Source organism: Lactuca sativa, chromosome 2 (assembly GCF_002870075.4).
Source record: "Lactuca sativa cultivar Salinas chromosome 2, Lsat_Salinas_v11, whole genome shotgun sequence".
Taxonomy (NCBI): Eukaryota; Viridiplantae; Streptophyta; class Magnoliopsida; order Asterales; family Asteraceae; genus Lactuca; species Lactuca sativa.
In genome coordinates this window covers 210,002,707-210,015,655 of record NC_056624.2, presented here as the reverse complement: position 1 = coordinate 210,015,655, position 12,949 = coordinate 210,002,707, and the positions used below count along the sequence as shown (strand labels likewise).

At 35.6% G+C, this 12,949-nt stretch overlaps 1 long non-coding RNA gene across 4 annotated transcripts; it reads left to right on the top strand.

The window, feature by feature from the left end:
- The first annotated feature begins 6,511 nt into the window (after positions 1-6,511).
- Positions 6,512-11,954, top strand: LOC111906237 (uncharacterized). Of its 4 annotated transcripts, none has more exons than XR_006188526.2 (5): positions 6,512-6,863; positions 7,066-7,156; positions 9,301-9,867; positions 11,110-11,666; positions 11,769-11,954. It is a non-coding gene; the product is annotated as an uncharacterized LOC111906237 (long non-coding RNA). The 4 variants fall into 4 exon arrangements; XR_006188527.2 differs by having other exon boundaries at positions 6,515-6,863; positions 11,110-11,381; positions 11,591-11,954; XR_006188528.2 differs by having other exon boundaries at positions 6,516-6,863; positions 11,110-11,215; positions 11,335-11,954.
- Positions 11,955-12,949: the final 995 nt, after the last annotated feature.

The window sequence follows — 12,949 nt, the reverse complement described above, 5'->3', positions numbered from 1 at the left end:
CTTAGACACTAATCCAACATCTTTGGGGGCATTTCCATGTCATTTTGGATTCTAGGGTGTAATGTAGGGTAGAAGCTTTAGATATGGAACCTTGGAGGGTCCTCATGGTATAAAGGTGCCATCTCTATGGCCATGAGAACCCCATGCATGTAATAAACCTTATTTTTGGTCTTTTGAGCTTAAAAGTCCCATGCATGGACATAAAGTTCATGACTTTACTTGTTATATCGGCCTTAGGATCCCAGATCTACCTGTTGGATGAGATTTGCACAACAGAAATCGAGTTATGGACTTGGACATAAGTCGACTCGACGAGTCGCTCTCGAGACTTGGCGAGTCGGGGGTTTGGTTGTCCAACCTTTTATGATTCGAAGGGACCCAGTTGAGTTTAGAAGGGATCTAGATGAGTCCAAAAGAAGGACTCAACGAAATAGATGTAGTTATGGACTTGGAAACCATGGGACTCGGCGAGTGGATGAACACACTCTATGAGTCCAAGGCAATCTCCCAACCCATGAAGACGAACTCGACGAGTTCAAGGATGAACTCGGCGAGCCAGATGAAGATAGTCCTGATGTTATGTTTGAAGGAGAATTTGTCGAGTTCTTGTTAGACTTGATGAGTACAGTCGGGGTGGGAACATATGAAAGAATAGGGACTCGACGAGTTGGTGAACCAACTCGGCGAGTCAGGTCAACTGGATGATGACTTTGACCAGGATGTTGACTTTAGGCAGGAGTAAAATGGTCATTTTACCCTAAGAGTAGTTATCAGTTTTTGACTAAGTACTTTTATGGAAATTTATAGTCGGAGAGTCGCATGAGCAGCAGACAGAGATTCCTCACCCAAAGTTGCAGCAGTCAGTCACACGAGGTGAGTTTTCCTCCAGTAGGAACGGGTCTAAGGCACATGTTGTATAAAGCCTAGCAGCTATGGACCTGACAACTATGGATTTAGTGCCTGTTCTATAAACCCTGACGACGATGTACTTCGTACCTATTTGACATAAATTGTTGAGGAAACCCCGAAGCAGTGTTGTCACCACGATGAAAATCCTTAGGCTAGATCTCTTATGATAAGTGTTTTAGGGAAGTAAAGTGAGGATAATGGGAACAGGTAATCAAGGTTATAGTTGGTCAATGAAATTAATAAATTTATTGTTGGTTGATGAAATTAATAAATTTATCATTTGTGGGTTGAAAACCCTATATGCTCACCAAGCTCCCAAGCCTGACCCACTCAGTTTTCTATATTACAGGTAGAGAAACAAGGGCATAGTTGGACGATGACAACATATTTTGGATTATAGGTCAGTAGATGTAAAATTGTTGTAAGGCTTATAATATATTGTTTATGCTTTTGGTCTGTATCAGAACATGACATCCCGAGGTTTTGTTATATAATGAAAATATATTTATTTAAGAAATACTTTGAATTTTTTTTATTATATTTTGTTTTTGGAACAAATTCCGCAACATCTTTTGAAAGATTACTCTGATTTTATTTTAAAAGCATAAACTAAATCAGTCTTTTCTAGCCGATAAATTTGGGGATGTCACAAGATCGAAGCTTTACGTGACCATCGAGCCTTAGGATGGTAAATCTAGTGTTTGGAGTGATAGATCTACCTTAAAACGTCTGAATGAGAAATCTGATCGAAGAGACTCGCCGAGTCCATGAGCTTACTCGACGACTCGGTTAGGGTTTGTCCCGATGAGCTGGACCATGGAATATCTCGGCGAGTTAGGGGTTAACTCGACGAGCTAGACCTTCGCGAGACTTATGAGGAACGAGTGGACTCGACGAGTCGCATGAGTGCAATCGGCGAGTTAGGTCAAACTTGGACTGTTGACTCGAGTTTGACTTTTGTTGACTTTAGGGTTTGGTTAACATGAGTAATGGAGACCATGGAGGGGTAAAATGTTCTTTTACCTATTCCAATAGTTAGAGAGAAAGTTTTGGTATATTTGAGTATGAGTAGAGTATTAATTAGAAATAACTATCCAATGTGTTAGGCGGAAGCTAGTTCAAGATTTCTGAGTACGAGACTTTTATTCGCTAGCTTACGAGGTGAGTCTTGTCATTATACTTACCATGAGTGGTATCTTTGTGTGACTGAGATGACTTATGTGCTTATCTGTGTATTGTGATATTCTGAATTATGTCTTTGTGATTTATGTTGAGTATTATTATTATTTTGAGCTTATTGAGTTAGGACCGGAGGGTCCACCTGAGTTGTGGGACCGGAGGGTCTCCACTGGAACACATTGACCGAAGGATCGTATTGAGTTAGACTCGAGTGGATAACGCGATGTGTGTGGTATTTTAGGGAACTCATTAAGCTTCGTGCTTACCGTGTTATGTGTTATGTGTTTCAAGTACTCCTGAAGATCATGGGAAGGCCCCGACTTGATTATACACACACTCGCATTAGAGATATGTTTTTGGAGGATTCTGGATCTGTGATAAACAATTTTTGAAAAATATGTTGATGTTTGATATTTGAGATTTTTTAGAAATATGACATGTGTTTATTTATGTTTGAAAATGAAAAATTTTGGTATGAAATTTACGTTGTTACAAAGAATATCAACAACATATTTCTGTTGTGATAAAAATAAACCTTTTGGGTCCCGCTTGATTGAAATTCCCAAGAAATAGCTAAGGTGGCCCAAGTCCTTCATGGAAAACTCGATGGATAGACGAGTCATAAGATGTTGTTTTAGAGTCGGTGATGATGTGGTAAGAACTATATCGTCAACATATAAAAAGAAGATATGTTGTATCCCTGCCATGGTTGTAGATGAACAAGGATGCCATGGTTGTAGATGAACAAGGAATGATAACAAGCACTATGTCGAAATCCGAGCATGGTGACATAATATGTGAATCTTTGGTACCATGCACGAGGTGCTTGTTTCAACCCGTATAGGGACTTTTTTCAGTCGGCAAACATGATATGGATAAGAAGAATTTTGGAAGCCCACGGGTTGATACATGTATACCGTTTCTGCTTAATGCCCATGTAGAAAAGTGTTTTTAACATCCAGTTGATAAATTTCCCACTGGTGAGATAATGTAATGCTGAAGACTATTCGAATGGTCGCCAGTTTAACAACTGGGCTGAATGTCTCGTCGCAATAAACTCCAACCTACTGTGACCTGCCATCACAAACTAAATGCGCTTTGTAGCACTCAAGTGATTCTTCAGATTCCGTTTTATGTTTGAAAATTCACATGCACCTGATAATGTTCATGTTTGGACGTATCGGTACCAATTCCCATGTATTATTATTAATAAGGGCATTAAACTCATCGGTCATGGCACGGTTCCAAATGAGATTGTTAAGGGATTCGGTTGTGGTGTGGGGGAGTGGATCAAAAGGTGCAGAAGTATGGAGAATAAACATTTGTTTGGGTTTGGATAAGCTGGTCATTCTATGTGTGCACATGGCACGAGTAGGTGGCGGTGATGGATTATGGACAAGCTTGGTGGATGATGGTGCTAGTTGTGATAGTAGGGGCAGTTGGGTTTCAGTTAGGGGGTGGGGTGAGGTTCTGGTTGTTTATTTCGGTGGGTGTAGGTTTTGAGGGTAGATGTTGGTTGAGCGTGAGCATGAGCAGGTGATTGTGGTGGAGTGGTGGTTTCGGTTTGTGGTATTGGAGGAGTGGGAGGAGGCGTTTGGGTTGGTGAGGTAGTAGTGACGAATTCCCAGATACAAGGATGAAGATCACTGGATTGGTTTAAGTGAAGGAAGTCATAGGAAGGTGGTGAGGAGTGAAGGTTGAATGGGAAAACATTTTTATCAAAGAGAACGTGACGAGAGATAATTATCTTTCTGGTGGAGAGTTCATAACATTTATAACCCCTATGGTTGGAGGGGTACCCGAGAAATACACACTCTGTGGATCGGTTTTCAAGTTTGTGAACAAAAGTAGAGGGAATAAGAGGATAACAAAGACATCCAAACGTTCGTAGGTGGGTGTATGTGGGATGTTTGTTGTAGATAAGTAGTGTTGCGGTTGAGTTGTTTTTGGTTTTGGATGGTAGGATGTTGAGAATGTAGGTGGCCATTTGTAGGGCATGATGCCAGAAAATTGGTGGTAGAGAGGCGTGGGTAAGAAGGGTACAAATAATGTTGTTTATTGATCGAATTTTTCGTTCAGCTTTCCCATTTTGAGAGGATGTGCGAGGGAAAGAGAACTTGAAAACCATCCCGTGTTGAGCATAGAAATCATGAAACGATTTATTGTTGTACTCAGTTCCATTATCGCACTGAAAACTTTTAATTTCTCATTCAAATTGTGTGTTAATGAGCTTGTAGAAATTTAAGAAAGTGGAGTAGACATGTGACTTTTTTGTGAGTGGGTATGTCCATAGATAGTTTGTATAATCGTCGAGAAATAGGATATAATAATGGTGACCCCCTCAACTAGGAACTGGGGAGGTCCATAAATCGCTATGTATAATATCAAACGGTAAACACGTAACAGAAACAAAATCGTAAAATGGTAATTTGATATGTTTACCAAAAACACACGATTGACATAAATGTTTTTCTAAAAAAGTCTTAACAGAAATGAAATTGCGTTTATTTAAGACTCTCAATAAAGATGAACTAGGGTGGCCCAAACGCTTATGCCAAAGATCTTGTGTCAAAGCAGCAAAGGTAGAAGGTGGTGTGACTTGAGCAGAAGGTAGTGAGAGGGGATAGAGTTCTCCAATACTGTCACATCGAAGGATAGGATCCGCATCTGATAGTTTTTCACAAGAAAACCAAAACGATCAAATTAAATAGAAATGGGGTTATCGGTTGTTAAACGTCGAACTAAAAGTAGGTTTTTGATCAGTTTAGGTGCATGAAGGATATTATTAAGTTTTAGAGGAGGGTAAGGTGGTTGTAAGGTTGTGTGACAGGTTCCATGGATGGGTATTTGAGAACCGTTGCCAACGATGATATTGTTTTGTATACCATTATTGAAATAATTGGAAATGTTACCTATTGTATTCGACATGTGGTTGGTAATGTTAGAATCGAGATACCAGTTTTGATTCGGGTTTAATGTCATAGTATGCATCGCCTGGTCAAAGTTGGTCGGGGTATATGATTGCTCAGAAGCCGCATAGCCGTATGGATTAGCACCAAGAACACCTGCAAAGTTAGGATTTCTATTTTGATAACTGTTCACTGGGTTCGTACGGTATGGTGTGGGTGGAAAATTCCATTATTGTGGCTGCCAAGGGGCATTCCATCTGATTTCCGGCTGTTACAGATAGTGATTTTGATGAAAATGTGCTGCACGTCCGCGACCGCGTCCCCGACCCCCTCTACCATTGTGCCGCCCCTGCCACCATAGTCAAATTGTTCGAACTGACCGCACACACTACTACTACCGTACTGTTGTTCGGTTGGCAGTGGATGGTGTCGCCGGTCAGTGGTGGCTGTTGTCTGAGTATTCAAGGCGATTGTTGTTTTATCAGTCAATGCCTTGGAGGTGGTTACACTTAGGATGGTGCTGAAATTATGATTCTTGCGGGTTTCTTCAGGATTAGTTTTGATCGGGCGGTGTAGAAATCTGGTAAAGGTGTAGATTGTTGGAGTATAGTAGCAAGGCTTTCAAATTTGTCTCTAAGCCCGTTGATTAATTCAAGAACTAGACGATCATTAGAAACCGGGGCATCAACGTTGGTGAGTTGATTAGACAAGGTTTTGAGTTCTTGACAATAAACAGAAACATTCGAGAAGGATTCCAATTTGACATTGTTGGACTTGTTTTCTAGGTATAGTGCCCTTGAAGGTTTACTGTCAATGAAGATGTTTTCCAACGATTTCCAGGCTTGTTTGGCTGTGGAATCAGGTTTTAGAATGGTAATTAACAAATCTTTTGAAATCGTATTGTAAATCCATTGGAGGACAATGGAATCCAGACGTTTGTGAAGGGCCAAAGCATCTACTTTTTCCTTATCTTTGTCTTTTAGAGGGAGATCGAAGCTTCCTGTGGTAAAATATGATGAATGACTTAGTGTGCCCGATAGTGAATCTTGAATAATTCAACCCATGATGTGTTTTGCCCGTCATCCTTCTCCAGAATGATTGGGATGAAGTTTCTGATGTTTGTGATAGTAACAGCAGGATGTAATGAAGCTATTAATTGATTAGAATAGGAGCAGAAAATCAAAAGGTACTGATGTTTGTCGATGGAGTAGGATAGAAAGAAAAAAAAGAACAAGAAGAAGGAGATGCGACAGGGAGAATTTGTGATTAAAGGTTTTAGGAGAAAGAGAAAAAAAATAATGTGGCTAGAGTAATTAGCCTTTGATACCATAATGGAATTTGGCCAAAAAAAACTCCAATTGTATATTGCATTAATTAATCCTAATCTAATAAATAAGAACATCTTTGCCACGTGGCATTCTCTTAGCCCATCCCCTCGATTTTTCCCGCTTCTTTCATCTAACTGATTTTCCGAAAGTGCCCTGCTTCCTTTTTATCTTTCCTTCCTGAGCTCCTCTAATTCCGCATCGATTTGAAACCAAATCAATTCCGTCAACATGAATCTCATCTTATCCCCACCGCTCCTACTCCACTACTTGTCTTCTTCTCTCTACGAAAACCGGCGTCATCATCGTTCTTCGTTATTTCCTCTTTTAAACCCTAATCTTCTTTTTTCCAGTCTATCAATAGCTGTGTTGTGAGGAACCCGTGGCGTCTCTCCAAATAAATGCCACCCAATTGGAATTTCAAATATTGAATTCAAACACTCTTCCATCTCTCTCCCTATATTCTCTAAACCCTAACTCCACCATTTATCAATTTTTTTCGATGAAGCTCCAAAACAAAGCAAAATAAGAACGAATTAAGGTATTTACTGCTAGAACAGGTTTGTTTTGATTTTTCTCTTTTTATCCCTACCCCGTTCTCTCTTTGGGTTTTAGATTTAAATAGATTGTGTTATTTTGAACATTTTTGGTGCTTTAAATGTTTAGGGTTATGTTTTAGCAAAATTTTTAGCATTTCGTCGTATTTAACATCAAGGTTGCTATTTGGTTTTCAAAACATTTAGATCCTCGGTGTCCTTGAAAAGCGCTTCCCAGGAGGTTTATCAGAAAGCTGCCATCTAGAATCATTATGAGAATGATGGAAATTCTGATAAGGTGCTACTAACTAATCCTAAAAAATCTTTTATTTATTTGTTTTTTTTGTACGAATTAGGACATTTCTTCGTAATATTGTTGTATTGTGTGCTAAATCTTTAAGCCTTTATATTCATCTTTTTAATCTATGAAGAACATAGGAATGATTCTACCTCAATACGATAATAATTTCATTTCATTCAATATGTTTTTAAAATTATCAAATTTTGATAGGTCTATACTCTACAATATATATTTCAGACTTCTTGGCACCAATTTCCATGTTCCTGTAAAATTAAATTAGACTTATCAATTTCTATCACAGATCAATTTGGTAGCTATTATTTGGTCTCGTATATTAATACTCCGCAGTGTTTTCTTTTCTGTAGATTTGGCATCACAAACCACGAAACTATTTTGTTGTGGTTTTTAGTTAATTGATTGGTTTGATTTAAGGTAGCTAAGTTACTTTTGGGCTTGAAAGAAATGGTAAATTGCACAACAATGGAACATACTATCAATCGACCTGTATGTCCTTTCAAAATCAATGTAAAGGGCTTATGTCAGTAGTGTATAATTAACTTAATCACTAATTACCACCCACGTCTTTGTCAAAGAACAGTCTACAAGTCTATCCTAAAGTAATCACAAATCCAAAAGTTTTTTTTTTCTTTTGATTTTCTTATCCAATCTCCTATAAAACTATCTTATGTATGTTATAATTCGGGTTGAAAGCAAGAGATAGCAAAGTAGTTGTAATCTCACCTGACCGGCAAAGGATCAGCACGTTCAAGGACACTATCGATATTCGAGTGTTGTTATAAAAGCATATTTTAGTCATCAAGAAAAGATATTAAATTATAGCTTTTATAAGATGTAGATATAAATTTTTGGGATTTAGGAACGTGACTAGCACTCAATTGAGTAAATCATATTGACATTCCAGTCAAACATGTGACCATGTGATGATTAATATAACATTGTGTTTCAGTGTTTCACAGATATGTGGATCGTGCTGTTTCTGTGGAAGTTTAACAAGCTGAAAGAAAATGTTTAAAATTTTAATAATTCAACTTTTTAGCTGCCAGTTAAACAATACATTATAGACTATAGACTGTTGCCAACAAATGATGATGGAAAGAATTTTGCTGTGGTATCTCTCATCTCTCAGACAAGTAAAATGGCATCTTACTTTCTTTTTTACTACTATGACAACCTCATGTGCTACACTTTGTTTGCTTTTGCCATTTGAAGTAATAATAACTTTTGATGGTATTGAGGCCTTCAAGTTCCTATTTTCAAAGGATGTAATAAATGAAATGACACAGAAAAAGTATCTAAATTTGTTTAGTTGGGGTTAAATAAGTAATTATCAATTAGGAGTGAAAAATATGTTTCTTTTTTATGTAGGTTTGACAATTCTTAAATAGATATGTGTTGGTGTCACTACCAAATATATAACTCAACTATCTTTGTTGGCAAGTTTTGACCATTCTTATCAATTAAGAGTGAAGAATATGTCTCTTTTATAAAAAAAAATAATGTTTGTTTTTTCTTTAAATGTTAAAAATTATTTGAATGCAAAAATCCGAACTGAAATCCGTCTCACATTTGGATTAAAAAAATAAGTTTTTTTTTTTTTTTTTTTAATAAATTGAAACAATTTTGTGTGGCTTTTTGTTCACATTAGTTTACTGTTTTAGTGTTTTGTTTGTAGATGCCATGATTTATGTAAAAAAATTATTGATTTTACTAAGAGCATTAATGTTTTCATTTTTTAACCATGTAGGAGTATTCAAAAATATGCTTTTCAGGTTCTCTTCTTATGATGACTTATTGAAGAGCTGTAAATTTATTTTCAGTCATTTGATAGGGCTGGTTATGGAAATATTTATTCACATCTAAAGCGTTTTGTCAACAAGTGAAACATTTGATCTTAAAGAACTAGCCGATAAGTTACAAATTGGCTCCAAATAATCAGTCAATTTAATTTGCTTTTTAACTAAACGTTGTTTGATAAAACTTATTAATGTTAAAGCTTTTAATATCATAATGCTTAAATAATGGTAGAGTTTTTTTAAACAGTTTAGAGGTTGTCTATATTATTTTAATTGCTCAAAGGTGTTCAAATGTTGTATTTAATGACATTTTTTTTATTTGTCCAGTTCAACCGGGTAGAGGTACTGGGTTATATACCCATGTAGATGAAGGTCGTGGGTTCTACTCCTGGCTGGATCATATGTGGGTGATTTTTCCGAGAGCGGTAGCTGAGTTTAGATCCAAGTTAATGCGTGAAGCCCCACAAAGGGAAACTGGGTGCAAGTGGTTATTCTCCTTGGAGAGGTTTCGATCTCGGATCTTCGTGACTAGGTAATGCTTTTGGAGGCACATGAAGACTGATTTTTATAGCGGGCATGTTGGTCTTTGTGACACGTGTCTGGGATTTCTTTTTTATTTTATGGGGTTACATCTTTCAGTAGGTTTCTGAAATTGTGTAGGGGCTTTGTTTTCTTGAAACCTCTGAGGTCGAACTGAGTATTCTATCTTTAGCAGCCCCTCTTTTTTCTTCATACTTTTCCCTAATCAAGTTCTCAATGCCAACCCTATCATAGTTTCTACTTTCGAGGTAGTTTTGCTTCCACATTATGAAGCTAATATTTGTTTGCAAGAAGAAAGGTGTGACAGGGCAAGGAGGAAGACAAAATGGACGATCGTGAGGAAGAGGGTCACAGGTAAAATAAGATCCTATTATTTAATTACCAATAATGATTTAAAATTAGAAAAAAGGATTATTAAGTAATAAAAACTATTGAAAAAATAGATTTGGGCAAATTTCATATTTTAAACATTAGGAAAGACAAATATGACATTTAGAGTTTAAGTGGGCAAATACAATATTTACCTATTTAATAACAATAAGGGTATATACTAATTCTTTCTATTCAGAGTCCGGATAAAGAACTAATATCTTGAAGGAGAGAAGGTATTAACTATCAATGAATGACCAATTGTTTGTTTGTGGTTGATTGGTTTTTTCATTTTATATTATGTATGTATATTTTTAATTTATTGATTGATTGAGATTTTTTATAGGTTGGATCAAAGATAAATCTTTGATTTTTCATTATCCTTTTTAATTATCAAACTTGTTTTTTTTTTCTTACTTGTGGTTTCCACGGGTTGTAACCTAGTAATATATATATATATATATATATATATATATATATATATATATATATATATATATATATATATATATATATATATATATATATATATATATATATATATATATAGATACACGATTTACACTTTGGTACCACATAGTAAACTATAATGAATTTATATTTATCATCCTATCCTAATAAAACGTGTCAATTTCTCAGCCCTCCTCCGGCTTTGATTCCCGCTCAATTTTCTGATGTAATGTTCCTATTTTTCCCTTCTGATGCTTAAAAGTCATGTAGATTAAGACTAGGAAGTGAATCCGTCAATCAGTATGAATAATTTCAAATTTCAAAATGAAATCCTACACTATGGCACAAGATTGAAATAATCAACCGTCTAATCACGAAAAATTTGTGATCTGATTAAGAACATCCCAAGATTTGAGGAACGAAATTGAATGGTTGTGTTTTTGTTGTCATTTAAACCATATTAAATCTCGAATTTTGGGTTCAAACATTAAACTCTCCCTGCTAATGTCTTTGTCTTTCGTCGTCTTCTTCTTCTTCTTCTTCTTCTTCTTCTTTTTCTTCTTCTACCATTGCTTCATCCGTCTGTTAGATTAAGATTGTTTGATGTATCACCAATAGATATTATAGAACAAATCATTAGAAGTTTGGGTGGATTTTGAAGAGGGAATTTCCAAACGTCGACCACTACTTTGATTTTGGGGAGGGTATTTCCAAGAAGTCGCCTTCATGAGTGACCTGGATTGATTCGATTTTAAGTTTCTGTAATTTACGTTGTAGAGAAGGAGATTGAAACTATAACATGAGGGTCATCGAGAGGGACCAAGGTTGCCAGCAGAAGGAACGGAGAGCGAAATGAGAGAATGAGGAGTGTTGCCAATGCAAGGTAATAAAACTTTGAATTAATAGCGAATTTAACTTTATTTTTTATGAAGATCATAGGAAAACCTTCTAATAGACATGCATTTTAAGTCCTGGTAAGTGTAGTTATGATTAAGTTGGCAGGTTTGAAGATGCACACCACGTGCTTGATGAAATGATTGAAAGAACTGGTTAGTGTAGTTACGATTAATTTGATTTCTTGATTTTCTTTGGGCTATAAAGAAATCGAAAAAACGATATTTTTATCAGCTACTCAAGCTCAAGGTGATAGTAAATTATGATTTCCCTTTTGTTAATAAACTTGAGATGACAAACAAGGATCTGAAATCAATTCCTTTAAAGTAAATATTTAATCATTTTCTTTTTATTGAATTCTTAGGTTTCATTTGAATTTAGAACCATATATAACATCTAGGCCTACATTTGACCAACGAACACTACATCTCTTTTTCGGGGTAATCAATATTCATGTTTTTTTGTACGTGTGTGTGTGTGTGTGTTTAAATATTTGGTAGATTGAACCCAATGTGGGAATTGAGGTGTGTTTATTTTCACAGGTTTGATGAAGGTTTTACCGTATAAAGTTTCCATGTGCTTTTTATTATAGATCATCCACAGTTTGAGGTGGCATAATTTTTCTTTTATTAATGTATGCATGTGAATGTATGTATGTACATGTATGTATTTGGCTGTGTGTGTATGTGACTGTATGACTATGTATGTATGTATTTTATTTGCTTTAATTAATGTCTTTTTCGTTTGGCTAAATACCAGAAATAACGTTGTACTTTGTTGCTTTGGTTTTAATGGCATTTAGAATGAAAGTGCAAAGCTTATAATCAATGTAAGATGTTGTACATTTATTTATTAACTTTCTGGACTAGGTAAAAGGCGAGTATATTTCTTGGCTGTTAATAATTTTTTGGTTGTTTCATAGTGCATATAGTCATATTTCACGATTTTTTTTTTGTGAAAATAATATAGATTTTTGCAAAAAATGATATCATTTTGTGATATGGCATCTCTATTTTTTGTAACTTTTGTGATTAACTCAGAATTGAGTTATTCACCACAAAAGAAACCTTAACCAATTGCTACTCTTTGTGTAAAAAGAGCCTTTTTAAATAAATATAATTATCAACATTTTAAGAGATTTTTTCCTGTCCGTGGAAACAATATTTGAGTAAAAGTAGTGCCAATTCATAAGGTACTTATGCAGCTTCTTTCACATCCATTTATCACAAAATATAAGAATTCCAAAGTCTTAGCAGCAATTGTTCGTAGCATTTTTGATCCAACACAAACCATGAAAGATTTATCAGATGTAAAATGACAATTTTACCTCTACTTGTATACATGTTTTAATAAACTTTTATTATATTTATGTTTCAATCTTTTGTTTTTTGTTTCATCAAATGCTTAGCAGTACATTACTATTTACGTTTTGATAGGCTAGATGAACCCCTTTCAGGTACATCTAATTTGAGTTTTCTCCCTTTTTTGTATATTTGTGTAATAATTTATAAAACCATTATCTTTGATTTAATATATGATGTTTCTTGGGAAAAGAATCTATTAGGCCTAATGATATTTTTACAACTTTATCAAATATTAGTACATTAACCGGTGAATGGCCTTCTGAAAAGCTTATGTATGTTGTTGAAAAGCTACAATGTAGGGCCCATGGTTAAGATGGAGTTGCAATTCGTGTTTCATGACCCTTTTTTATTTTTTTGCA